This window comes from Rhopalosiphum padi, chromosome 3 (assembly GCF_020882245.1).
Source record: "Rhopalosiphum padi isolate XX-2018 chromosome 3, ASM2088224v1, whole genome shotgun sequence".
Taxonomy (NCBI): domain Eukaryota; kingdom Metazoa; phylum Arthropoda; class Insecta; order Hemiptera; family Aphididae; genus Rhopalosiphum; species Rhopalosiphum padi.
In genome coordinates, this window is record NC_083599.1 from 32729446 (window position 1) to 32742027 (window position 12582).

The 12582-nt window shown below is 25.3% G+C and overlaps 1 long non-coding RNA gene across 1 annotated transcript; it reads right to left on the reverse strand.

Annotated features, from left to right (window-relative positions):
- Positions 1 to 3067: 3067 nt before the first annotated feature.
- On the reverse strand, positions 3068 to 6623 carry LOC132927106 (uncharacterized). The gene is made up of 3 exons (XR_009661621.1): positions 6135 to 6623; positions 5931 to 6022; positions 3068 to 4276 (listed from the first exon to the last, which is right to left on the reverse strand). It is a non-coding gene; the product is annotated as an uncharacterized LOC132927106 (long non-coding RNA).
- Between the last annotated feature and the right edge of the window lie 5959 nt (positions 6624 to 12582).

Sequence of the window (12582 nt, forward strand, 5' to 3'; positions counted from 1 at the left end):
ATCACATAAGACAATATATCATATATGTATAATGCATATAATATATCGATTGTCGATACCCGTTTAAAACCAATTGTTTTTTATAATAGACGTTATTATAAAATGCTTAATATTATTATTGTGATACTTGGCAATTGCATACTATGTTTATCCTCTACTAAATATTTATGCTTATAATTAATTTAATTTAAAAGGAAAAACATAAAATCAATAAATATTTGTAGCACAAAAAAAAATATCGAAACAGACAATTAATTTTCAATTTTGGTTGTAGGCCCCTTAGAGCTGGAGGCCCGTGTGCATTGCATTGCACACCTTGCACACCCAGCAGTAGTTGCGGCACTGTACCTATATAATCAATTACACATACAATATAATTAACTCAATCATATAAAATATAATTTATATTATGTTTATTTGCTATAGAAACTAATAAAAACGACTTTAGCTACAAATAATATGCGGTAAAGATCTACATGTAAATTAATTTTTATGTGTAGACTGTAGAAAATAATTGATCATTTCAAAAAATGTCTAATATATTAAATATTTAATTTAAAGCACATAACAACAACAAATTATTAAATTTTATTCTAAAAAATAATATAAAATATAAACCATGGAAATCAATAATAGTACTATGTATACATACTTTTAAGCCTTTCAAGAATTCAAACTATTTTTTTTTTTTAATAACTTTTTTTATAACGAATTTATAAATGATGTTTTTTCAATCCATTTCTTCCAAAATATTATTTTCAAAACAAAATGTATAGTGTTGACAATTTTTTATTTGCTAATGGCGATCTTAGATAATTTTGTACTCTCTTCAATATACAGAAAAAGAATAATGTAATTTGCGGTAGATATGACAACAAACTGTCCACTGTCCAGTGTGGCAGTGTCCACTGACTATAACAATATAGCGATAATTCTGTTATTTGTAAATAATTTTTAAAAATAAATTAATAATTTATCACAACTGGAAAAATGAAAACGCGTGCTTGCGTCGTAGTTATATCACTTGTTCTAGTATTTTCACGAATTCACAATAATATGGGCACGCAAATACTTATCAAGAACTATTTAAAGTTAATAGTATAATAAGTAATAACTAATAAGTATAACATTACTACAATAACTGTACGTTAATCCTCGTTAATCGAATTTCTACTGAGTATGTGTAAGTAATATTAAATTCATTTGAATACCCGTTGAATTTCCTATATTTTAATATTTATAAAATGTTTAATCACTGATTGATAAATTTATGTATTACAAAAAAACCAAAAAATGTATGAAAAATCTGTACCTACATGAATGCTGTGTATAAAATATTTTAAAATTTTGCTACTGGGCGCAAATGGAGCATTTGCCCTCCGTTAAACACGCCTCTGTGAGTAAGTGTGTGAACATAGATGTATCTAAGACTAAATTATAACAGAAACCATAAATAATGTATATATGAACAAAATCTGCAGTATAAACATCAAAATTGATTAATATATATTTTATATACCTGATTTGATTTTATTCCCCCCATAAATATCACAAGTTATCTTATTTTTTAAATATTCATCTCTTAATCAAAAGAAATATTAGTTATTTAAATGACTTCAAAAATGTAAAATTATGAAAAGAACAGGGATGTTAAAGAATAAGTGCTTCTGGCTTCTAGCAAAGGTGAAGAAGTTAATGAAAATAATTACTATAAGTAACATTTGATGAAATAAGTTACATTAATAATGCCAGGAGTAATTAATGTAGTTCATGTATTAAAAATTGTTTTTAATAAAAATACAAAAAAAAACACTAGTTTTAAAATACTTAAATGCGATTGTATTATGCTTAAGAGGACGCCAATACCACCCGTATGAGTTGTCTCTGTCTTACTAACGTACCTACATACAGCAAATTTTCGTTCAGCAGAATACATTTTGTGATGTTAGCTTTAATATTAGAGTAAATTTACCTATTATCAAATTTAAAGGTAAGAATATTATCTAGGCAATGACATAAGATTTTATTGATATTATCATTTTTAAGTGAGTTATGAACATCTTAAAGTTGTAATATTTCACATAGCTGTAACTCACTTTAAAATAATAATATCATTAAAAACATATGTCATTGTCTAGATAATATTCTTACCTTTAAATTTGATAATAGGTAAATTTACTCTAATATTAAAGCTAGCATCATAAAATGTATTCTGCTGAACGAAAATTTGTTATATGTAGGTACGTTAGTAAGACAAAGACAACACATGCGGGTATGGCGTCCTCTTAAAATGAACAGATGAGTTAGTTACTTTCACATTACTTGTGACAAAATAAATACATAACAAGATTACATTTTTGATACAAAAATTCTAAAGCAATAGGCAATAGTGTAATGATATGCGTTATTACAATAACAGTATATTATGCTTTTATCTCATACTTAATTAGTTTCAATGGTATTACTTTCAACATTAAATTACCTATATTTACAACTAAAAATAATACAATAAATCTTTTTTTAAACTATATAATAATTTATAATTTTCATGTAATTCTAAGTTGTTGTCACTTATTTGTGGTAGTTTACTAAACAAAAAGCAGTTCTACATCAGCATTCAGCACTTGAAGAGAGTGATTTACTAAATTTTAGAAACGCTAGTAAATCGTGGATATTTTTAAAACATTCAAATAATGTGTATTATTATCATAATAGTATAATTTGTTTTTTAATCCTATACCTACACATTACACATCATTGTTAGTTATATTTGAACACATATCAACATAGCATAATTATCAGTATAAAATAATATTATCACAATAAGACAACTGATATAAATTTATTTTCCTTATCAAAATAGTATTTGTTGAATACTCCTGATAGTTTGGTTTTCATGAAGACAAGAACACAAGAATATTAATTTTGTATAAATAATGCCCAATACAAAGTTATTACCATTAGTATTATTACTATATATAATCAATGTTATTATTATGATCCGAGAGTTCTCTTCAGTATTATAAGGTCAAAGATAAACAAAAATATTATACAAAATAACAACACATTTTAAATAAAGTGTTTTTATTATTTCAACATAATTTTATTACAAACAAATATAAATATATTTGTATGATATTCCAACTTAAAAATGTGTGGTATTATTGAATGATATACATGATAGGGAGAGATCTAATAATAATAAGATATTGATAGTATAAAAATTATACAATTATATAGAATAAGACAAAAAATAAGTAACAAGATTAGATATAAACAACTAGAAAACTCTGACAAAGAAACTCAATAGAAAGTTGAAAGACTTACATCAATGTTATAATAAATAAACAAAACAAACAACATTCAAGCAACACAAATTATAACTAATTTAATATAAGGACAAATTCCAAATAAAAGTTTGATAATTAAAACTAAACCACAATAAAATTATTTATAAAGCAGTTAATTACTTTTTTTTTTACAAGTGTTTTACATTTCACAATAGCTTTGAATTATGATATAAATTATATTTATTTTCCAATTAAGGTGCAATCATAAATACAAATAAAACTAATGCACACATTCCAAATTTAATGAAGAAAATCAACTAATGATAGACTATTAATATTTAAGAATAATGAGGCTATGATTTTTATTTTATTTTAATCTCTATTAATTGAGTAAACTATCAAAATATTGAAATCTTTTTTTTTATATACTTCATTCTATGAAATTGTGCAACTTGTAATTAATTTCTAACAATTTATTATCTTTCTTCATTAAAAATGGAATGTATATAATTGATTTAGTTACAATTTTAGCATAAAATTCTCAAACATAAATAGATATAAATATATAAATACACAATGATTCCTATCTTTTATGAAATATAGAAGAATATTTATACAACAAAAAGAAGTACTTTTTCTATAAATTATCTAACATGGTTAAGGTGCTGTGAATGTTGAATTTTTACTTGGAATTTTCCATTTATTGTTTTAATCATTTTTGTGCTTTTATTGTTTACATTTATCTAATAATTTTTTTCACCTTTATAACTAGACATAAGTATTTTTCAACTCTTTACCGTTTTTCTCTGCCAAAGTTTTCTACTTATCGTACATCTAAACGCCTATCACATTTCTCTATCAAACGCTTTATATATTTTGAACTTTAAATCTGAATAATATTTCTTTCACTTTATTGATTTTCTTCATCTTCTGAATTTTTATGGAGTATGAATACTTTTGTTAAATTCATGGCCAAACAAAAATACCTATATATATATAAAAAAAAAAAAATATGTGTAAATAATATAAATACGTAAGGTAACATTTTAAGTTTAATTAATAATGTATCATTACAAAATTGATCAACATAATGTAATTATTTTATCTTATTTCAATATAGACCGTGATCCAAAGTACAAATAACAATTAAACAACAATTATATACGATTCCAAATGCATTAAAGTTAGCATAAGGTAGAATTATATTAGCTTGATTTAGTACTTTTGAAAACATATATAACATGATCAATAATATTAACAGTTATAATTATAATAACTAATAAATATATATATATATAATATATTGGTATTGCCTTGCTGTAAGATTATTGTATATTATTATCTGGATAAGCTTTGCAAATTAAAAAATTATTGATTATTTATAAAAAATATTAATTGATTCAGGGGAAAGGGGAAACATCTGGTACTACAAAAAATCGTAGAGGTGAAAGGCACAAGTTAGGTTATTAATTTACTTATTAATTATAGGAATTATTATTATTCAAAAATTTGTATTATCATTCATTATAAATTAATACTTATAATTGTATTAAGGGGCCTCGCTACGGTTATTATTTAAGCGACATCATTTAGGCAATTCATAATCTCGTCTTAGTTGCCCGAGATCTATGTGTTAGATTATTAGTGTGAGTGAAATGTGATGCGGGTACCGGCTGGAGTATGCGCATGCACAAGTCAATAACTCGATAACAATAAAAATCCACTACACAAATTTTACAACAACTTACTTATTGATTTGACAAAATTAAAGTTAGTTAACGTTGTCTGATCTTAATACTGAAAAAATATTTAAATTCATCAGAAAAATGTCTGTAGATCGTACGAAACATTCTGGTTTTAATTTTAAATTTAATATTATGCTTTAAAAAAATTCATAATTTCAAGTTTTTATAACCATTTCATTAGAATATAAGATTTAATTTTTACAAAGTATTCTGTACGATATATAGACAATTTTCTGCCGAGTTCAGAATTTTTTTCAGAATCAAAATCGGACATCTTAAACTAACTTTAATTTTGTCAAAACTTTAAGACTTTTGAGCTCAAATTGACGGCAGTAGCGAGGCCCCTTAATTACTAACCAAATAAATATAATTATTATAGCATTTATAGCCAAGTAGATTTTTGTTCATATAAAAATTAAGATAGGTGCCAACTTAAGTTAGATAATACTAAATTTATTATTGATAATTGTGTAAGAACGTATAGTATTATAATTTTCAATATAAGTTATACTTTGTTTCAAACGAGAATAATCATTTTTTGCGCATACCTACTGACTGCTTTGGCAGTGGCGAGCCCAAATTTCTCCCCACCTTGTAAATCGATGCTTTCCGATGACAACTTACAAACATTCTCAACTAATATTCTTAATTAATAGTATTATTATATTTAATTTGAGGATTGCCTAATAGTATGGGCCGTTAGTGGGAGTAGGGGATGCGCGTAAATGGACAACAATCGGTTGACTGAAAACTTATTATTCTCTATTGAGGCAGGATATAATTAACATTTCATAACTTACAATAAGATCACAAAAATTATTAAGAGTTAAATTTAAATGCATGATGTGGTCTTAACTAAACCCTTTCTTGATATAAAAAAAAATAAATAATTTACCTTGAATCATTGAAGTAATTTTTTCAACTCCACCTTGGAGCTTCCAAGTCTTTATGGTAATGGCAAGGTAGTAGTGTTCAGAGAAGCTTATCCTGAATTAAAAAAAAAAACATGTTTATTTGTCTTCATACTTAATATGGTTAGATACGTAAGATAATGTTCAAAGTAAATGAAATTTTCTGCAGTTAATCACTTTGTACTTACATGCTGTTAGAAGCACCGTCTTAAATGTCAGTAAACCAGTAACTTGTCATCAACTGTGTAAAAAAATATTTCTCGAGCCGCGTCGTCGATTCGATAGAATAAACGAAACACAGTCTACCAGTCTATGCTTCCACGGGAAGCGATGATTTCGATATTAAAATGTTATAGATCGCTAAAGTGATTAGATTCGATGGCGAATACGAAGGGCCGTCGTCGCCTGTTCGGACGAGTGGATTAAGAAATGACTTGGAAAAATAAAAACAAGTTTATAGTAGCCGGCGAGTAGCAAAATAAACAATAGTGAAGACTGTATCGCAGTCCGCAAAAGCGGACAGCGGTCAACAACGATGTCTGTGAAGATAGATCTCGTACATTGCCCGAAGCCGACAACGCTACGTCGCCTTAATGGCGGCGAAGCACAAAAATTTAAAAGGCAAACGCAGTACGCCGGAGCGTCCGCCGCCCGGAGCGTAGGTATTGTAATTGTTTACAGTCATTGCTCATCCTCATTGGTCGCCGCCCGCCAGTCGGACCACCTCAGCAATCCTGCGCAACGTTTATACCACGACCCCGATACTAGTTTATGCGACCAAGTAACAGAATTGAAACGAAAAATACACGGCACTTTTTGAAAACGTCCGTACACACTGCTCCCGATGTTCCGCCAGATACGCGCCCGCACTACAACTAACCGAGTAGTGAGTACATCCGTTCAGCGCGGTTTCAGCCGTTACGAATTTTCCAAATAAATATCAAATATCCCAATAGCAAATGCATACCTAATGCGTATTCGTGGAACTATTAATATTTAATATTAACATTGATTTTAAACTAAAATATATTACCATATTATAATCAACGGTTATTAGTTAATCAATTTTTTTGATTGTTAAACATATTATTGTATTCTATTTTATTCTTTATCAAATAATAGCTAAAGCGCATTACGGTTTTTTAATACCTAATCATGAACTAAGTTATTATTATTTATAATTTAACGAATTATTCTGTGTCCCGTGGTTGTGTGGACAATTTTAAGTGTTATGAAGAAATTAAGATATTAGGAACTTTTTTTTTTACAGTGTATCTAAAGAAAAAAAAATGTACAAATTAAATTCCAAAGATATTTATAGGTAAGTAACAAGTTATTAAGTTATTTTATACAAGTCTAGCTATTATTAATACATTTAATTATGTTAAGTACAATTATAATTATTATAATGAGGTTTGACAATATTATTTACATACTAACTACCCTTTTTACAATAAATTACCTATTCAGAAAGTGCTTTTTTAACATTATAATGATTAATTTGTCTAAGTATAAAAATTGAACGATTAGTTTCTGAGTTCATAAAATGTATCAAGGATAAAGGTACGGTTTCCTTGCAGCGTCAAAGAGTGGAACAGTACGGCGCGTCATGACGCCGCGTCTGGACGCTGTAGGAAAACAATTCTTAAAATAGGTTTTTTAAAAAGATAATGTAGAGTAGATATTATAATCTAATCAAGTTTCGATGCCTAAGCGAGACGGGTTTTTGTTAATAAAGCTTTGGCATAATATAACACCAATCACCTTGCTAAACTGAGTTTAAAAATGTCGAGCATGGCTATATCATGATATCAATTATGGACTTGTGATTATTTAGTAAACGTAATTGTTATATTATTATAGATTCATATTTATAGTTGTCCAAAGATTATTGATATTATATAGGACTGGTTGTAATACCTACTGAAATATATATTTTTTAAGTCATAAAAAGGTAAAGTAAAAAAAAGAACTACGTAGATTTATATTAGAAATATGAAAATCTATAAGGATTAGATTACGATCTTAAATCTTAATAATAATAATGATTTAGACATTGAATTAGGAATGCGGAGGAACATAGTTTGGGATCTTATCATACCACTAATACGGTCAAGTGTCAGGCGTCAGCTAAAGCTAAATGTCCAACAAACATTTCTCAAGTGCTGTGTTTTTATTTTGAGAATTGAATACCAATCGCATAATTACTTTTTTATTCTTAAATAAATATGATAAAGATGCTACAGTATTATTGGGTAATATCATATCAATTGTCTTGTTCCTACACATTATCTAAAATCAACCCTTTGGACGAATATGTTGGCCAACGAAGACCCATTATTTTTCATTTGATTTATTATTATTACAAGATTATTACTATTGTAACAAGTGTTGTTAATAATTACTATTATGATAATATGATATCATTTAAATGTAATTTCCTTACTATTTTTTTTTATAGTTTTTTTTTTTTATAAATTTTTTAATTTGCTAAATTTTAGTTAAACTCTTTAACGTATTTTAAATTGGATTCAATCTATAAATTTACGTATAAATAAATTGTAATGATTACAATGACTTATGTGAACATAAAAGTATAGGAATGCCCCTGTTTAATTAATTGACCTCGCTTTTATTTATTTATTATTAAAATATGTATTTGTAATTTAATACCTAAATTGATTTTAAAATCAAAACCAGAATTTGTTAGCACATCGATACTGATTATGAGCTTTAACGATTTAAGTTTGTAGATTTATCAGTTTTTAACATAATATATTATAACGGCATACGGCATACGCAAAATAATTTTGTTACAGACATAAATAAAAAAGACATCATTAAAAAACCATTATATTCTCATCTTCGGTAAAAATCTTATAAATAATATTTGATTTATTTTCAAGTTTCATAAGTTTCTATTCAATTTATCAAAACTTACAATAATGTTTGTGTTTACTAAAATATTTTATTTTGCTCAAATTTGTACAAATATACGTATATAATTATAATTTTATTGATTGTAATTTAAAAAACAAAACATAATTTTTACTTGTATTTAATAGTGTTTAATACTTTAATGTTTATTGTTTAGAATAGTTATTTTATATTTATACTAGCAATTTTTAAGTTTTTAAGCTTGACTGGCCTTATAGGTAACTATTAATTTTGTACTTTATACGTGGATTTGAAAATTGATCGTGTGTATTAATTTTAGATTCAGAGTGAAGCGAATATAAACATTCCTCTAGTGTATTTCATAGTTATTGAAGGATTTTTTTTGTGTGTCTAGACACTTTTTAGAGGAGAACATTGTTTTTAATTTTCAACAATCAAAGGTGGTTTTTGTAGTAAATTTGGTCTACTTATATTGGATTTTATATCAGCCGCAATTACGAAAAAAATAATCAAGATGACTTAACAATTAATACAAATTATTTTTATTAGCATTTTATAAAATAAATATCATAACGACATAACACTTTCAAAATATATTTGAACTATATTTAACCTTTTTATAAACATTTCAAATTGTTCATTACTTTGGATTTTCAGTTTAGGTATATTGATAAAAATGTCAAAAATATATCGATTAAAAATGACTAATTAATTAGGTATTATAAAAATTATTCACTGGATCAAAATTCTTAAAAAAAAGGTTCCACAAAGTGTATTCTTATATTTGTACAAAAATATTAAAAATACATAAGCACAATTTTTATTTTTAAATCCATTTGTAGTTAAATTTATACGAATTTTGTCAAAATTGCGAACTATTTTGTAGTTAAATATTCAAAAAAATTTTCTTTTTGAATCTAAGTATTGAAAACTTCATACTTAGTTTTTTATAAGTAGTTCTTCCTGAAATAATAAAATTTAAAAAATATATAAAGACAATAATTATTTTAAGACATTTTATGTTCCAATTCGGACGAAATTACTTATTTAAACGATACATAACAATATATTAATTATTTTGTTATAATTTAAAAACATTATATTCGTGGAAAATTGAACTTAAATGTATTTTAAATTATTATGAATTATTCTATACACTATACGCAATGACAATTTTTGATTTATTTTAAAATATTATTTATTTATAGGTAATCTATTTTTATTGTTATACAGTATTTACAGAAAGATGTTATTATATTTTGTGTTATATAAGTTGGTATAATTTGATTTAAATATATATTATTATAATATTAAAATAAATGCAACATGAAAAAATTATATCAACCTATTATAATACTAAAGTAAAGTAAATGACTTTAATAGCTATATCAAAAAAGCATATATTATCATTTGGTGATGTAGGCTCATAGACCGTTTTCACTCAGAATCTTTTTCATATACAATGATATTATATTGCTGAATCCAAATTTAACACACCAATGATAGTGAAGCGGTACTCACTTTCCTGCCTTTTTTTATTATTATTATACGAAGACATGCAGTTGTTGTTATACATTTTATTGTTATGCTTTTAAGTGCAGTAAAGTACTAAAGCACAAACATTGAATTATTTTAATTATTAAAATATATAAATGACAAAAACCACATGTCTATTTTCCGGGTTGGTGCTACTCTAATAGTATCGTTTGACCACTGACCAGTCGAATTATTTACACACAATAATAATTATTATACATTTATAATATTGCACATTATTGGTTTAGATATTATAGATATGCAGTTTTCAGAACTAGTATTAAGTTACAACTGTTACAAGGTATGATTAGATCTGTATTATTATTATAATATAATTACCTATTTATTAATATAATAATATGAGTAGGTATTATAAATTGACGAAAATGTACAATAATAAATTGATAATTGTATGCCACGTGACTATTTTTTATATTGTTTAGGTATATGTATTTTTCTTAACTAAACAAATTAGATAGGTAGGTACATTCATGTTAAGTTAAAAACAATAGATTTTAAATAAGTGTCATAGAAGCGTATTAAACGGTATTAAATTAACGCATTGTCTATAATGAATTTATGAGGCTCTGATTAATATATATTATCAAAGGTGTCCGTACTTTTGAAAAACGTGTTAAATTTCCAAAATCTACACAAAAAATTGACACCTATGTTGACAGATAATTAAATTTTTTTAAAAGGACTTTTTACAACTAAGTTACGCTTAAAAGAATTAATAAGTAAATAGTTTTTATAACTGACTACCTATATGTACTGTTAAAATAATTTTGCGTTAATATAAAAAGTTTAATAGCCTTTAGAGTTTTTTTAATTAATTTTAAAATTTAAAATTAATAAATTGTACCTTTATAAATCTATGTAAAAGATTAAGGAAAAAGTCCATTTTTATATTATTTTACGATATACGCATAAGTAGAACAGTAGATGTATTAGATAAAAAATATTTGACGATTTGTAAGTTGATTAAACATGATATTAGTAATACTTATCATATATTTCATTTTAAAATATATTTTTTTATTATTCAACTAATCATATAGAAAAATCCTTAAATAAGTATCTTGTGTCTATAAAGTACAACATTGACAACTGATTAATAATTCAATTTGGGTTTTGAATTAATTTCATTGTTATGTTTTAAGCAAACACGTCAGAATATAATTACAAATTTACAACTACTTTTTAATCATTGTTAGCTATAGGCTCTATAGTCATTATTCGAATAAAAGTCAGTTATTGAAGATTAGGAAATAAAGTTTAAAAGATTGAAACATTTATAACCAGAGGGGTACCAAACAAAAGTTTTTTTTAACTATAACTTATAATTTATAAATTGTAATTTTGTTTTTTGTCGCTTTCTGACGAATGATGTCTGTAGTTTACCAATTACCGGGGGATATGCTAACGCAGTTCTCCTTATGTTGAGGTTTAAATGGAAAATACATTTTAGTAGTTACATGTAATAGTTGTAATTGAACATGAAATTATTAAAAATTTAAAGACAAAGAACTTTTTTTTTAGACAAGGAATCTGAATCTGAATGACAGAATGTCTTACGGGATAACCTAAAGTTGATTCATTATTATCGTTTACAGCAGAGGTTCCCAAACTGTTACATTTTTTAATCATCTATTACTTTTTGTTGATATTCAATATCAGTTTTATTCACTAAAACAGCAAAAAAAAAGGGTTGCCAAATTTAAAAAAATTCTTAAAATGAGTTGTATAATAAAAAGTTTGGGAACTTTGGGTCTATACAGCGTAGACTCTACATATGTGTATATGTATAATATTCTGTACCTATACATTTTATATATTTGTTAATATGTATATGTATTCAGCACCAGTCGCAGAGATATTTTTTTCACCGTAAAAATAATATTGTTTTACAAGAAATAATATAAAATTATTAACATAATATTTTAATCACAACATAATTTGTGAAAGTAGGTCAACTAATAAATTATTATATAATATAATATTATCTAATTATTGTATTATATTAATTGTATGCCATTTTATTTCGTATCATTTATTTTTAGCAATTAAAAACTTTTATCATTTTCTATCGTCGACCATAGTATATCGAAACAAAATAAATATTATATGCTTTTATGTTTATAGTTATCAATTTTTTAACTTCTTGCAATCATTATCACGAAACCTATGATGATAATCAAA